The sequence below is a fragment of the Canis lupus genome, chromosome 15, assembly GCF_048164855.1.
Source record: "Canis lupus baileyi chromosome 15, mCanLup2.hap1, whole genome shotgun sequence".
NCBI classification, from domain to species: Eukaryota; Metazoa; Chordata; class Mammalia; order Carnivora; family Canidae; genus Canis; species Canis lupus.
This window is the reverse complement of record NC_132852.1, coordinates 25398810-25412750: the sequence shown is the minus strand read 5'-3', so window position 1 is coordinate 25412750 and position 13941 is coordinate 25398810. Positions and strand designations below refer to the sequence as shown.

At 38.9% G+C, this 13941-nt stretch overlaps 3 long non-coding RNA genes across 5 annotated transcripts in view; 1 reads left to right on the top strand and 2 right to left on the bottom strand.

Annotated features, from left to right (window-relative positions):
• The window catches only part of LOC140604767 (uncharacterized), a 92291-nt gene that overhangs the window by 35007 nt on the left and 43343 nt on the right, over positions 1 to 13941 (bottom strand). The gene's annotated exons all lie outside the window — the stretch shown is intronic.
• On the bottom strand, positions 8720 to 11940 carry LOC140604766 (uncharacterized). Its single transcript, XR_012007579.1, has 2 exons — positions 11584 to 11940; positions 8720 to 9581 (listed from the first exon to the last, which is right to left on the bottom strand). It is a non-coding gene; the product is annotated as an uncharacterized lncRNA (long non-coding RNA).
• LOC140604765 (uncharacterized) overlaps positions 12089 to 13941 on the top strand; it is a 43867-nt gene continuing 42014 nt past the window's right edge. For all 3 annotated transcript variants that reach the window (XR_012007577.1, XR_012007578.1, XR_012007576.1), the window contains exon 1: positions 12089 to 12167. This is a non-coding gene — a long non-coding RNA (uncharacterized lncRNA). The remainder of the gene's footprint in view (positions 12168 to 13941) is intronic.

Sequence of the window (13941 nt, the reverse complement as noted above, 5' to 3'; positions counted from 1 at the left end):
CATTTTTATGATGGAACACGATGTCCTCAGCTTATTTTTCATAGGCCTTGTAGGTACAGCATTTTCAGTATAAGTTAAAAAAATGATAAAAACTTTTGAAGGGAAATACTGGAAATACAAATCACTGTAATTCAGATTAATGGAGAGTAGTCAATTGATAACTAGCAAAACCAAAATAACTTGTTTTAATTATCATATTCAATTACAGAAACTAATTAGAAAACATTATCTACCTTCATATCATTTCATCAGTAGACAATTTGTTGCACACCATTTTGCTTCGCAGACTGTCTCTACCATAAGCTTCATCAGGGGCCCTTGACTAGAACACAGCACTCCTTCTTCAAGATCTTAAACCAGATGACTCAACCATGATTCATGAACCTCTACAATCTGCATCATGGACACCCAGAAGCTCAACTGTAAGGCTCATGAGATCAAGAATGGGTTTGGGGCTCAAGATAGAGATCTGGAGACACTGGAGGCAGAGGACACTAGAGAAGTGGGTGAAACTTTTACAGGGAGAACATAAAAAGAAGGAAAGAATCCTTGGACATAAGCCTAGACCATGTCAGAGTTAAAGGGAGAAGGGAGAAATATAGGGGGTCTACAAATGAGATTAAGAAAGAATAGTCAAAATGGTAGGAAAAAGTGAGGATCCCAGAAGTCAAGGTAAGAGGAAACGTTTTTAAAAAATTTAAAACCAGGGATCCCTGGGTGGCGCAGCGGTTTGGCGCCTGCCTTTGGCCCAGGGCGCGATCCTGGAGACCTGGGATCGAATCCCACGTCGGGCTCCCTGCATGGAGCCTGCTTCTCCCTCTGCCTGTGTGTGTCTCTGCCTCTCTCTCTCTTTCTCTCTGTGTGACTATCATGAATAAATAAATAAAATCTTTAAAAAAAAGAAAAAAAATTTAAAACCAAATGTGTATTTCTGCCCAGATGGAGGTCACAGCCTTTCTAGATGAATGCATTGTGAAGAGAGGTTGATTTTTAAAGTTCTCACTTAAGATCCAGAAATATTGATTAATATTTGCAAAATGTCTGAAACTTATTTATTTTGGGATATAATATATGTTATCCAGAGTAAAAAAGGCAATAGAAGTTCACACATTTCTTCCATGTAATTTCTTTGAAAAGATATGAAGGTTTTCTCAAAAGGTTGGCAGCCTAGTAGCCTCATAATTAACAATATAGTCTGCGTTTATTAATATAATGTTTCCTTCCAACACTTTGACAAAATCAGAAGTAATATATTCCCTTATAGAAGTCATGTCTACTGCTTCTCATTCTGCCCAGTTGTACATTGTCAAGGAGGGTCTGCTACCCATTAATAGAATTTTGTTTGCATTCACTAGAGCTTTATTTTTTTTAAGATTTTATTTATTTATTCATGAGACACACACACAGAGAGAGAGAGAGAGAGAGAGAGAGAGAGAGGCAGAGACACAGGCAGAGGGAGAAACAGGCTCCATGCAGGGAACCTGATGTGGGACTTGATCCCAGGTCTCCAGGATCAGGCCCTGGGCTGAAGGTGGCGCTAAACTGCTGAGCAACCCGGGCTGCCCCACTAGAGCTTTAAACTAAAAGTCAGTTATTTGGTACTGCTAGTGGTATAAGAAGGAAAACCCTAATGAATTGGTTCTCCTTTCCTCTGCTTTCTTCCTGCTCTGCTTTCTATTAGTCATTCAACAAATATCTAAATATCAGTCACTGAGCTAGAAATTGGGCAACATAAAAGGATAAAGTGAGATATGACTTTCAATAGAAACACAGACATATTTTGAACAAAGACATATTTGAGCAAATTGAAACGAGACTATAAGGTTTCTACATTAGTCCACATGCCTTCACACAGGGAATTGATCAGAGACTGGTTTCTAATAGCTTACTATCCCAGATCTAGGCAATACTATATCATAAGAAGATCTATAGGTTTTAAATACCTACTGGAGAAAGGCCTGTTATAACTGTAATTTTTTCTTGAAAATGCCTCTTTTTCCCCTGTATTTGATCCCTGCATCTGTCAAGATAACACACACATATCTCTTCCTCTTTCACTCCCTTCCTCCTTGCTTCCTGCTGATTGACTCAAACTTCAAAAAAATCCTAAATTATTTCTCACCTAATACAAATGTCTTCCAAATTTAAAACTACTGAGAAATAATTTTGAAGTAGGAAATGTGGCTGATACAATGTGAAAAAATAAGCATAACCCTTTGGGAAAGAATTAAAAATAAAAATAACTTGGCAGGATTAATGAGTCTAGCACATTATGCTAGAAATAATGAAGACGGTTTTTTGTTGTTGTTGGATGAATAATACATAATTTCTTTCGTTCAGATTTCTCTCTTCATAGTTCATTTTTCTTTCTTTCTTTCTTTCTTTCTTTCTTTCTTTCTTTCTTTCTTTCTTTTTTAAGATTTATTTATTCATAAAAGACACACAGAGAGAGAGACACAGACAGAGGTAGGCTCCCTCCACGGAGCCCAATGAGGGACTCGATTCCAGATCCCGGGATCATGCCCTGAGTGGAAGGCAGAAGCTCAACTGCTGAGCCACCCAGGCGGCCTTTCATTTTCTTTTGTAAATAGACAAATTAGTTATCAGAATAACTCTGCTGTGTATGTTGTTTAACAATTAGCTATAAAGTTTCAGAAAAAGTCCAACAGAAAAAAAAAATAGTAGAGAACTAGTCCTCCCTGAAAACAGTACCGTTGTTGACGGGACCTGAGGAAGAGCAACTAAACTGGACTCTATTTGATGTCCATCCTAATTACTGAACTAAAACTCCTGAAGTTATCTAATTGCTCAAAATTGCATTATTGGATTCCTTGCTAGTTGAACTGCAGTCCTGTTCCACAAAGAACAGAATGGGAGGTACTTCAGAACACAAAGGAACAGTCAAACTCAGAATGAATAACTACAAACCCAACCTTTGTTAGGATTTCAAAGCCAGACCAAGGATGACTGAATTCTCTGTATCTTTGCCACCCAAGTGAGGCTTCCAGAGCTTTCCTACAAATACAAGGGATCTCTCTAATCTGAGATCCTGCAAGCATCCTTCCTAAGCAGTATCTTAAGTACTTTGTTATAGGTGAGTGATCTGTTGACATTGAGCCCAGGGTCAGATATGACTTCTGCAGGACTGAGACCAAACGAATCTTCCAGATATTGTCTTCCACTTCCACTGGCTGCACCAGTGATAAGACATCCACAAAAACATTTTTGGAAAAGAGATCAAGTGTGAAGAATACAACTGGGAAAAAAAAAAAAAAGGAATAAGAGCAGACATGGAGGGGAAGAGAAAAGCCTACTCATCTTTCGAGTTATTTTATGACTTTATCAAGACTTCCTAAAGCCCTTCACGCCCTAAGTGGAACTAGCTTTCTTCATGTGAGGCCCACCATAACCCCTTCTACAAAAGCCATGTACCCTTTTGTTGTATTTACTGTTCATATGTGAACAACATGTTTGTAAATGAGGAATTAAAAAATTGAATGAACAAAGAAGAATGTATCTTCATTTTCAATATCTTAAATTTAATATTCTTGCACTGGATTTTTCCCCCCAAAATAATCATGACAAATTGAGAAAAGATCTAACTCAAGAAAACAGAATCTTAGGGGTGCCTGAGTGTCTTAGTCAACGTAGTGGCCAACTCGATTTCACCTCAGGTCATGATCTGGAGGCTCTGGCATCAAGTTCCTTGTCAGGCTCAGCACTCAGCAGGGAGTCTGCTTGTCTCTCTCTCTCCCTCTCTCTGCCTTTCCTCCCACTCTCTGCCCTTCCATGATCTCTCTAAAATAAAAAAATAAACCTAAAAAAATAGAAAACAGAGTCTTAGCATTATGAATGCTCTTAGTCTGGACATTGAGGGAAGGCCTTTCTGCAAAATTTTTTTCTCTGCCAAATTTTTAAATATAGTTTCAAACATCTCAGTGACTTGCTCCAACTCTAGTAAAGCATATAAGCTTAGTATGTTTTTTAAAAATTCCTAGTTGGAACATTGTTGGAGAGAGAAATTTGAGAGTATTACTTAATAAAGGCATGCTATTACCTTATAAGCTTTACAAAAGATTTGAAAATTGGAAAATGTATGTTCAACGTGGCAAATGGTAATTGTATTTTAATATATTTAATTATTTCAAATCTGTTTATCCATAAAACTGTATGACATGACTTACTAAATATGAGAGTATGACTATATTCCTTTGGTGAGAATAACGAATCTCCATGTATCTTATATTTTAAGAAATGAGTGTGTAATTAACCATTGTAGACAAATCCAACAATAGTTCAGTCATTATAGACCATCTGTTATGTTTGTGAACTGTCAAGTTGGAGCAAGTTTCAGAAGCTATAAATAGCTCAGTCGTGTTCTTCCCTTGGGACTAGGATCTTCTTTATGTATGTGTGTGTGTGTGCTGAAATGGTGATAAAAAGTAGGTCAAGGGGAGAGACTGGTATTCCAAATCGGGCATTTAGGGGGAGGAAGGACAAGGATTTTGCTCTAATGTTTTCAAGTGAATTGATTTTCTCATCTCACAACCTTTCCTCCCCCCAAAGCTTTTCATATTATTGAAATATAAGAAAGCAAAAATATTTATGTAATATATATTATATATATTTATTTAATATATAATATTTCTCTAATAACTGCAAAAATATATACATATCCAATGTATCTCTAGTAACTGTCCTCTAAAGTCAAAACTCCTCGCCCATTTGGTTTAAAAATGGAATCATTCCATACTGGCATTTTGGTGTTGGTTTCTGGGGCTCTTTCTATCTATCTACAGGATGTTCCAAAACAATGTCTTAGAATATGGGTCTCAAAGTCGGAATCTAAATTGGTATTCACGCAGGTTTGAGCGTTCTCTGAGAAATGTTAAAACATTTTTTCCATTTATTATAATCTTTCCCTTGAGGAGGCAAACATTTCTTTAAGAGGACATGGAATGCTCTAACCACAAAAGAGAAAATTGATCAATCTGAAATTCATTAAAGTGAAGAAATTCTTTTCAACAAAAACAAGACACCATAAAAAGAGTGAAAAGGCATGCTGAAGACCAGAAGATATTTGCAACACATTTATCTGTCAGAGAATCCATGTTTAGAATAGAATTCCTACAGTCAAAAAGAGGACAATCCAACTTTTAAAAAACAGCAAAATATTTAAATAGACATTTCACAAGAGGATGTACATGTGGCCAATAAGCATATGAAGAGGTTTTCAGCATAATTAGTCATCAGAGAAATGAAAATTAAAACCACAGTGAGATACATTGTGATACACTCTACAGAGTGGCTACAATTAAAAAGGCTGAGAATACCAAGTCTCTTATACTGTTGCTATGACTTTCAATCATTGAATTTTGAAAATTTATTTAGCAGTATATACTAATGTCGGGCTAAAGCAGCCAGACCCGAATGGCCGTGTTCTGTATGATTCCACTTAAAGTTCACCAACAGGCAAAACTAAACTACAGTGATAGAACCAGAAAAGTAGTCACCTCTACAGGGTTGGATATTAATTGGGAGAGGATATGAAAGTGCCTTCAAAGATTCTAGAAATGTTTTCTATTTTAATTAGAATGATAGTTACATGAACATGTACATATGTAAGAATTAATTAGCCCACATACTTAAGATTTGTGCAGATTTGCATGTTATAACTCAATAGAAACATCTTTTTTAAAGAAAGATCAGGAAGTAAAAGCATAGTAGAACCCCTCACTTTTGAGAAAATCGCTATAGCAAGTATACTATATGCATAAGAGAAGAAAAACATTAATATTGAGGAGAAAATTATTTCAAAAAAGAGCTAGAAATGCATGATGTTATATATTACCTTGAGGAGAAAATGAGTTGGCATTATAAATATTCACTATCTGTTAGAATATATTTAACATATTTAAATAACATTCCCAATTCTCTTACAATTATAAAGGCAGTTAGTTTATTTGCATAACCTGACTTTCGCAAGGAGCTCAATTTCCATCCAAAATAAATCTGGATCTGTTCCCTACATCATTTTCACTTCATTAATTAGCATCTAATTTATAGGCATCTCAGCGGTTGAAGCATTTTTGCAAATAGGGCAAACTAAAATAAGTCTGGATGTATTTAAACATCTTGGCAATACAAATGGCCCTTTCCCATCCTATTTTATAATTTCAAAATCTCTTCCCCTGCAAAGCTTTCCTGACCTGCCTAATCACAAGTAATCACTCCATTCTTCATGTTCCTGTAACATTTTGTTCTAACCTCTATCATCGCACCTGTCTCTTGATAAATAATATTTGCTAAACTGAGTTCTTTGAGCACAGAGAATAAGCTTTATTAATCTTTTAATGCATTTTGCCTTGTACTCTGTGGCCACTCAATAAATGTCTATTGAACGACTGAATGCATTAATAGACAATTCTCTCTAAAAACTGCTGAGAGTCTTGGGATGCATTTACCAACTTGGAAAATAAAGACTGAGAAACTCTGTCACTGGTCCCCAAGCTCCACGGTCTTGCCAATACTGTCTTTCAGCCTGGAATGCTTTTCTCCTTCATATCCACCCCCATCTAACTTCTCTTTGCTCCCCACAATTCAGCATGGCAGGTAAGAGCCTCAGATTGTTCATCTCAGACTGGGTCAGGTGTCACTGGTACATGCTCCATGAAAGCAGGTGTGGGTCTCTAAATTCAGCTTTTAGCAGAACGAAAAGTTTTCTGCTTTATATATCTGCTTCTCTCATGTGCTTGGCCAGACCTCAAAACTCCAGTCCAGGGTTGAGGGCCAGCGAAAGTACAAAAGAGATTCAGAATAAAGGTACAATTGAGTAGCGATGCTGCTCTCTGGTGCCTCGTTCATTATCAGCAGAGAGCATCTCAAGCCACATAGGCAAAGGTCCCACTGGGGTAAGAAAGCCTGTGGATTGGAGATCTCAGAGCTGCAGGCACAGTCTCCTCTCTCAGGGGGAAGAGCCATGCCAGCGCTCAACAGGCCACTCTACCAGGCAAAGCACATTACTGCCACCACTGCTTCAATTTGGGGGCTTTTGTGGGCACCCGATGGTGAGGTGCCCAGCTCACACTGTCACCAGCCACTCACTTCCAGGACACAGCTGCAAGTCCTGGGCTCCTTAGCTCAGGCTCATTTTGCACAAGGGCTTCCCATCCACACTCCCAGAGGGACAAGTATATTCTCCTTAACTTTCGACCTTTTCAGTTCTTTCATTTGCTGCAGCTTAGGAGACATCATCATGATCACCCTTTGCTCCTGTTGCACTAGCAAAGAGCTCAGGCCTCTTTCCAGAGCCAGGGCTCTGGGCATAACTGACCAGCTCCACAAGTTGATCATGACAGTATCTGCACTGTAACAGGCTCCTCACAAGCCTCCTAGCATGTTCTGGGTTACAGTGCTAATGAACATTTCTGTGTTAGCTGCCTGCTGCAAGTCTAGATGTGGTGCTAGTCCTTGGAGGGGAGGAGCCACCACTGCGGGGACTCCTCTCCCATGGGATGAATGGGGAGGGACCCTGGGACTTCAGAGAGTGGCTGTGATAGCACAGCAGCTGGCACAATGCTCAGGAAGGAGCTAGGGTCACTGCCACTATTAGCATGGGAGTATAGGCCTCTCTTCCCAACTTGGAAGTGCCCTCCTCCACCCAAACCTTTTCCAAAAGTGTATTTTGTTTCTATTGGGCACTGGCCACAAGGAGGACTTGGTTGTAGCAATAGGTCTTCTACCTCAATCTCCTCCCCTTGTGCCAGTGGCTCTGGGTCAGAATGCTGTGGGCTAAAGCAGGCCTCCCTGGTGGCTGGGATGGCTGACCTTCACCCCATCCTTTTCATTCTTACTAAGTGTACAGTATTCTTGCCAACTCTACTGACTGCCAATGAACTGCACCAGGCAATAAACAGCTGGTCCAAGATCACAACGGGAAAGAATTACAATTAGGAGTTGAGTTGCTTTTACTTTTGTTTTGCTTCAAACAACTAATGAGGCTGTGTAACAGACATATAGACAATGAGGTGAGCGGGCTCACCTCCCCACCACCTTACACAGTTCTCACAGAGGTGCCTCAGTAGGAGTCTTGGGTGGGAAAAGAAAATCACCAGTCATGACATTGGTGGGATATTCATGAACTTACCTTTTAAACAATCGGCCTGGAAGTCCAGGCTTTACCAACCACCAGATAGGGCAATTTGGTATTCTGATCAACAGGCCTACAGGAGGTTTGGCCCTGGACAGCATGCACGTCCTTCTAACCTTTGAGTTTCTTGAAAAAGAGCCATGTCCTGTATCTCTGTATTTCCAGCATAACACTACAGCGAGCCCATAGGAGGGACTCTGAAAATATTTGTTCATCAAATAAGTTGATGTTCTGCTCTAGTGCCACACCCCAGAGTGTGTGAATAGCCTCTGGAGGAGGTGAACAAAACCCAGTAAGGTTGGTCCATGGTCACGGGGGTTTTTCCTTTGCTCTAACATCTCTAGATCTCAATGATGTAGCTAGCGGGGCCTGAGCTTTCCCATAGTTCCAGTTGGCCTTCAGAGATGTGAGGAAGGAAATCTGGGTCCTGAGCTAGACTTACTTATTCCTAGGACACAATGAGCTTTGTAGTAGAGCCAAATGGCAGAAGAGGGACAAGGACAGAAAGACAAGGGGGATGGGGCAGCAGAAGCTGCATGTAGGTTATAAGAAGAACCTAATGAACACATCAACTTTCATCTTTCTTTATTCATGAAGCTGAAATATCCCAAGTCCTGTATCCCACTTCTTGCCAAACATTTTCCCACAGTACTGGTGTGAGATGAAGTTTTCACAGATTTACAGAAAAATAATATAAAGGATATTGCTTCATAAAGCTAAATTTATTCCTTTTTAAGAGAATTACCTAATACAGGGATGTTTTTTGGGAGGGAGAGAGTAGGAAATATTTTTCTTTGACATTATGACGACAGTGGGTAGTATTTTTAAAAAATGTCTTTAGTTGACAAAAGTTGGCAAGTTTATACCAATTCCCCAATTGTTTATCTGTCTTAATTTTACTGGTCTGTGGTATCTAGAAGTTTGGGAACCACTGATATGACCTTTCCTATAGATTTTATTTTGAATCTCTCACGTGAAGGCCTTCTATGAACTTTTGACATATTTTTCATTGTTGGCTTTAAGTGCAGAACAGCATGTAAAACTCTAGGTCTAGCAAGTGCTCCAGTCCATACTTCATCTCTTAGGTCCATACCCGCATATCCAGCTATCTTCTTAACATCCTCACAGGCATGTCAAAATTAACATGCTATAAACTAAATTCATAATCCCCAGTGCTCCAGAGCTTTCTCCCATGGCCTCCATGTATCTGTAATGACATGTGTTATCCATCCAGTTACATAAGCCAGTGACCTTTGAGTCTCCCCTATCATGCACATCAGTCCATTGCCAAAAATATCTTGAATCTGATTTGTTCACTGAAGCCAGAAGATCTTTGGAAAATGCACATCAGATCATGTCTCATATCCTTACTCTTTGAATAAAGTATATAAATGATCCACCATAGTACCCATATTTCTTCTCTGTAATAGTTCTGTAGAGAAACAGAATCAATACGATTACATATATATTTATACAGAAAAAGAGATTTATGTTAAAGAGTTGGCTCATTATGGACACTGGCAAGTCCAAAACCTGCAGGGTAGAGGCTAAAGAGCCAGGAAAGAGCCATAGTTGCAGTCAACTCTGAAAGCCATCTACTGCACAACTGCCTTTTGCTCAGGAGAGGTCAGTCTTTTTGTTATATTCAAGGTTTAAATTGATTGAAGAAAAATCTACTTAACTCAAAGACCACCTAGTTAAATGTTAATCTCATTCAAAAACACCCTCAGGAAGACACCCAGAATAATGTCTGACTATACCTCTGGGTATCATGTCCTGGCTAGGTTGACACATAAAGTGAACCATCATATCCTCACCTACCATACTGTAGCCATACTGACTTTCTACTAGTTTCCTAAAAATAACATTTTCTGTCTTCAGATTCTTTGTAAATTTTTGTTATTCCCTCTGCCTAAAATGTCTCGCTCCATTCTTCATCTAGTTAACACCTATTTATCATTCATTCATCTACTTACTCATTCCATTTATATGGCAAAGAGAAATCAGAAGATCCCATTTTGTATGCCTAACCTCATGGAAGAGATTCCATCAGCAGTAATATGTAGGAGGAGAAAGCATCATATAGGACACGTAAGACTTCATTCATGTCTGCAGAAACATCTGTAAAGCCTGCCTTGCCAATTGCGCAAACTAGAGAAAGGTGTTCTCTCCATGTCAAAAAGGTCAAGAAATTCAGCTAGAAGCAATACAGATGGGATCAGATAGCCCGTAACTCCCTTCTGGGAAAAAGCAATGTGTCTAGGAATGAAATAGAAAAATCCTAGAAGAATCCACTTTTACCCTGTAACTGAGAGGGTGAAAATAAGAGGCAAGGGCATGCCTCGAGGGATGCTGGGAGATAAACAACTGGGAGGTACTCTGCTCTATGAGTCAATTTGCTTGATCACTGGGGCTGCCAGGTAAACAATAGAGATGACACAAATGCAAACCAAAACTGGCATGGAAGGGCCTTGTTCCTAATACTAGTAGACCGACTGGGTAGGAAGGGAGGCACTGCAGAAGCCACGTAAGACTAATTGGGGCTTAATATTGGCATAAGTAGTCACATAAAATATAGAGAAGAAATGGACAGAACACAAATTTGCTGTTGAGATTGCTCATTGTACTTCCAACTACCTCTCTCTAAGATCTTGGATCTCCACATTTGAAATGTCTGTTATTAGTAAATCAAAATTTTTCTTTGTCCTTTCAGCTAGACCAGAAGAATCAGAACACATTGAAGACATGGAAAATGACACATTAGATACATGTGTTGAAATGTGTAGAAAATCCAGAGAGGTAACATAAGGTCAGAGTAGAAATAACCATTAAAAGGAATAATATAACTTTCTCTTTTCTAATTTTTAATTTAAATTCAGTTAACATATAGTGTATTATTATTTGCAGGGGTAGAATTTAGTGAATCGTTGGTTGCATGTAACACCCAGTGCGCATTAATACAACTTTCTTAAGCTAAAAAAAAAGAGAGCCTAATTTAACATATTTAAAGGATACTAAATACTGATTACTGGGTAAAATTCATGAAGACAGAGCTACACCTGGAAATGACATGGGGGGTTTTAAGCTCTGGAATAGAATTTAAAGTACTACATGTGTCCAGGAGGAAAAAGAAAGATTACAAATAAAGTGAAAAGTTAGATTGGCCTCATATGTCTTCTGTACAGTAGTAAATACAACACAGCAATAGAGTTGCGAGGGGAAAATTGTGATCCAAAAATGATAAATCAACGTCCTAAGGAACAGCAATGTGAGACAGAGAATCGGGACTAGCATAGGGCATATTTTGGGTATGATGATTAACTTAATTGAATCACATTAAACCAGGAACAATTACTAAGCAACTAATAGGGATTAGAAACTGCAAAGAAACAGAAGGGAAAGGTGATTCGGCAAAAAGAGGAATAAATGCAAACCCTGCTACTAGCTGGTTATAGATCTTGGGAAAGTCCGTCTTTCAGTCCTTGGTCCTTGGTCCTTTGCTTCTCATGATCTTCTACTTTGACTTAAAAGCCCAAGCCTGGGGCACTCAGTTGGCTCAGTCAGTTAAGTGTCCAACTGTTGATTTCAGCTCAGGTCTTGATCTCAGGGTCATGATCTCAGGATGGTGAGATGGAGCCCTACTGTGTGCTTAGCGGGCAGTCTGCCTGAGATTCTCTCCCCTGCCCTTCCCCCCCACTCTTTAAAATAAAAAAATCTTAAAAAATAAATAAAAAAATAAAATCCCAAACCCTACCCTAAAAGAGATTAATAGGAATAAGCAGTAACAACAAACTAACTCTTTTGTCTGAAATGATCACCACAAAGACCCTACAAATTCCCTGAGCCCAGAGAAGCCCCTCCTATCTACAGAGCAAATGAAGAGAAGTCTTGCCTGGTGGCTATTCTAGAACTTTGGCTCTTGAGGGTCTGCAGCCTTCTGTGTGACTTCACAAAAGCTTCTCTGAAAAGGGAGTAGGCCAGGAAATCATAGGGGCTCGGGGAACAGCTCTGTTCTCAGGTATGCCTTATGCTCCAAGAACTGAAAAAATAAGGTGGCTTCCTGTTTCTGACCAGTAGGCAAGAAAAAGTTGTTTTCTACCTTTCTTCCTTTCTAGCTAGCCTGACAGTAGGATCCATCTGTGACCTGTGAGTCAGAGAATCAGGCTCATTATATCTGCTCTATAAAAAGTCTTTTGAATCTTGGTTATTTTAGTTGTCCTTTTGTACAATTGAAAAGAAAATGTCTAAAGGGAACTAAACCCATGCTAATTCTAAATGCTAAGTGGATATACTTGATGTACAAAAAAGAAGCATATTTCTGGGCTCTGGGGTATAATGAGCAGGCCAACATCAAGGTGGATGATCAATGATTTAAAAAAAAAACTAAATATGTAATTTAATTAGCATTATTAGCAAACTTGCCGTATTCTAGGCAGCACTGATTGTTAGACCACCAATAAGAATAAATAAATGACAGCCTAACATTCAACCAACCAAACAAGAAAGGATCAAAACATAATTTTAATTGATTTTTTTAGAGCTAACACACTGCAGCTTATGAAATGAAGCTATTTAAAAAATAAGATCTCCCCCCCCCCAAAAAAATAAGATCCCCATCTATAAAAACATATTCCTAATACTATTGTTAGGGTTGCAATGGCTATCGATGCAACTAATTTTAGAGAAAGTAGAGTCAGAGCTTTTAAAGGTAAATCAAAATATTTTTCTTACTCTCCTTAAAATTACCATCTGCAGCCTCTTTGCGTTGTGAAGGCTGAGTTCTTCCTTTAGATCATAATATCCTGGGTGGCCCTTATTCTGACACCCGATATATAGATCAGATCATGTACACGTCATTCACTTATTCCTTACATTCAAGGAGGGCCTGCTATCCAGGAGGCATGTGGTGACCCATGCCTGGATTCTGGATCTAGATCTTCCACGAAATCATGATTCTAAACTAGTTAATGTCACCTTTCTGAGCTCAAATTCCCTCATTCGTAAAATTGCCTATAAAATTACAGAATGATATTAGAGCATCTCTAGGTAACATTTACACTCTAAGACTACTTAAATTCATATCAAACAGGGACAATGCCCGAATTCTTATTATAGTTTGACACAGAGAGACTTCATTAATTCTCTCTGGCCACAAGACAACTACCAAATACAGTTAGTTGTGCACATGAGATTCTAATACCAATACTCAATGATAAAAAATATTTTAAGATACAGGGGCACCTGAGTGGCTCAGTCAGCTAAGCATCCACTTTTGATTTTGGCTCAGGCCATGATCTCAGGGTTGTGAGCCCACATCATGGGGCTCCAAGCTCAGTGCAAAGTCGGCTTGAGATTCTTTCTCTCCTTCTGCCCCTTGCCTTACTCATGTCCACTCTCTCTAAAATTAATAAGTGAAATCCTATAAACAGTATTTTAAGATACAGAAACACAACTTAATTATGTACCAAAAATGATTAATAACAACACTGGCTATAAAGCATGTGACATTTTTCATTAACATTAACAAATATAATATGGTAGTTGCACAGGAAAAACTAAACTCTTCCTCCAGTATGTTACTTTCTTATTCTCACACCGCTACCCCACTTACGACACTTCTGGCACCAGATGTGTGCAAGAGTTCCCCCCACTGAAGATTGTCTGCACCTGGTAGGGATTCTACAGTTTAACTCCAATTTCTACCTGGAGATAGCTTCAGAGCCCACCGGTTACGGGCTGCGCCCCACAACACTGCCCCTTTAGATCCCAATAGCAGGTCTAGGTTGTCACCT